Source organism: Herpailurus yagouaroundi, unplaced genomic scaffold (assembly GCF_014898765.1).
Source record: "Herpailurus yagouaroundi ecotype Mexico unplaced genomic scaffold, PumYag 56044, whole genome shotgun sequence".
NCBI lineage: Eukaryota > Metazoa > Chordata > Mammalia > Carnivora > Felidae > Herpailurus > Herpailurus yagouaroundi.
The window spans coordinates 2,697-5,372 of NW_024414163.1; the positions used below are offsets into that span (position 1 = coordinate 2,697).

Here is a 2,676-nt window from a genome sequence, read left to right on the forward strand (position 1 = left end):
TGACCCACTGACCCTGACCCACGGTGGGAACTGGGTGCTGCTCTCTGACTGTGACCCACTGACCGTGACCCACTGTGGGAACTAGAGGCCGCCCTCTGACTGTGACCCACTGACAGTGACCCACGGTGGGAACTGGGTGCCGCCCTCTGACTGTGACCCACTGTGGGAACTGGAGGCCGCCCTCTGACTGTGACCCACTGACCATGACCCACTGTGGGAACTGGGGGCCGCCCTCTGACTGTGACCCACTGACCGTGACCCACGGTGGGAACTGGGTGCCGCCCTCTGACTGTGACCCACTGTGGGAACTGGAGGTTGCCCTCTGACTGTGACCCACTGACCATGACCCACTGTGGGAACTGGAGGCTGCCCTCTGACTGTGACCCACTGACCATGACCCACTGTGGGAACTGGAGGCCGCCCTCTGACTGTGACCCACTGACCGTGACCCCCTGTGGGAACTGGGTGCTGCCCCCTGACTGTGACCCACTGACCCTGACCCACGGTGGGAACTGGGTGCTGCTCTCTGTGATCCACTGACCGTGACCCACGGTGGGAACTGGGTGCCGCCCTCTGACTGTGACCCACTGTGGAAACTGGAGGCTGCCCTCTGACTGTGACCCACTGACCATGACCCACTGTGGGAACTGGGGGCCGCCCTCTGACTGTGACCCACTGACCATGACCCACTGTGGGAACTGGGGGCCGCCCTCTGACTGTGACCCACTGACCGTGACCCACTGTGGGAACTGGAGGCTGCCCTCTGACTGTGACCCACTGACCATGACCCACTGTGGGAACTGGAGGCCGCCCTCTGACTGTGACCCACTGACCGTGACCCACGGTGGGAACTGGAGGCTGCCCTCTGACTGTGATCCACTGACCGTGACCCCCTGTGGGAACTGGGTGCTGCCCCCTGACTGTGACCCACTGACCGTGACCCACGGTGGGAACTGGAGGCTGCCCTCTGACCGTGACCCACTGACCGTGACCCATGGCGGGAACTGGATGCCGCCCTCTGACTGTGACCCACTGTGGGAACTGGGTGCCGCCCTCTGACTGTGACCCACTGACCCTGACCCACGGTGGGAACTGGGTGCTGCTCTCTGACTGTGACCCACTGACTGTGACCCACAGCAGGAACTGGATGCTGCCCCCTCACTGTGACCCACTGTGGGAACTGGAGGCCGCCCTCTGACTGTGACCCACTGACCGTGACCCACGGTGGGAACTGGGTGCCGCCCTCTGACTGTGACCCACTGTGGGAACTGGAGGCTGCCCTCTGACTGTGACCCACTGACCCTGACCCACGGTGGGAACTGGAGGCTGCTCTTTGACTGTGACCTACTGACCGTGACCCATGGTGGGAAATGGATGCTGCCCTCTGACTGTGACCCACTGTGGGAACTGGGGGCCGCCCTCTGACTGTGACCCACTGTGGGAACTGGAGGCCGCCCTCTGACTGTGACCCACTGATCGTGACCCACTGTGGGAACTGGAGGCTGCCCTCTGACTGTGACCCACTGACCATGACCCACTGTGGGAACTAGAGGCCGCCCTCTGACTGTGACCCACTGACCGTGACCCACGGTGGGAACTGGGTGCCGCCCTCTGACTGTGACCCACTGTGGGAACTGGAGGCTGCCCTCTGACTGTGACCCACTGACCGTGACCCACTGTGGGAACTGGGGGCCGCCCTCTGACTGTGACCCACTGACTGTGACCTACAGTGGGACCTGGATGCCACCAAGCCAAGGGCAGCCGAGCCCACAGGTCTGAGACGTGTGCCCTGGGAGGACTAAGGGTGCCCTGCAGACGTCAGATGCGCGACAAAGCCCCAGCGCCAGGCCGACGGCTGAGCAGAAAGGCAGGCCTCGCCTTCGTGCTCTAATGATCCTAACTGGCTCCCCGCCACACAGCCACGGAGAAGGGGAAACCGTAGTTGACTTGGGGTGACAACATGGGGCGCTGTCCCCACCCGGACCAAGAGGGCACATAGACAGTGGGCCCTGTCTCCCGGTCCACCCTCCTGTCACCTTGAACTCCTGCTGCTTGGCCACCGTCACTGTCATGTGTCCCACGAGGAGGGGGTGTCTCTCCTTCTTAATCTGATTCCCGTCATCCTCCACGCAGAACCAGCCCATGTGGTTCTCCTCCTCTGTGGTCAGGTCAGAGAGAATGGGGAAGGACAGCTGAGCCATCGGCAGCTTCCTGGGGGCCCTGTGGAGCCCAGGCTCGGGCCACCCTCCCCCCGGCCCCCGCCTGTGTGCGTGGACCCCAGGCTCGCCGCCCCCCTGCCCTGCGTGCATAACCCAGGCTCAGCCCCCCAACCCCACCCTGCGCGCGCAGACCCCAGGCTCGGGCCTGCTATCCTGCGTGCAGACCCCAGACTCCGGCCCCCTGCCCTGTGCGCGTGGACCCCAGACTTGGGCCTCCTCTCTTGAGCGCGGACTCCAGGCTCGGGCCCCCCTGCCCTGTGTGCACGCACCCCATGCTCAGCGCCCCCCTCCCCCGCACTGAGCGTGCAGACCCCAGGCTCAAGCCTCCTATCCTGCGTGCGGACCCCAGGCTTGGGTCCCCCCACCCTGCATGCACGCACCCCATGCTCAGCGCCGCCCCCCGCCCTGCGCACACGCACCCCATGCTCAGCCCCCCCCCCCTCCCCACTGAGCATGC

The 2,676-nt window shown here is 65.0% G+C and overlaps 2 long non-coding RNA genes across 2 annotated transcripts in view; both read right to left on the reverse strand.

The window, feature by feature from the left end:
• The window catches only part of LOC121024097 (uncharacterized), an 853-nt gene extending 676 nt beyond the window's left edge, over positions 1–177 (reverse strand). Inside the window, exon 1 of the long non-coding RNA XR_005787604.1 lies at positions 70–177. This is a non-coding gene — a long non-coding RNA (uncharacterized LOC121024097). The remainder of the gene's footprint in view (positions 1–69) is intronic.
• Positions 1–2,153, reverse strand: part of LOC121024096 (uncharacterized) — a 3,301-nt gene extending 1,148 nt beyond the window's left edge. The window contains exon 1 of the long non-coding RNA XR_005787603.1: positions 2,037–2,153. This is a non-coding gene — a long non-coding RNA (uncharacterized LOC121024096). The remainder of the gene's footprint in view (positions 1–2,036) is intronic.
• Positions 2,154–2,676: the final 523 nt, after the last annotated feature.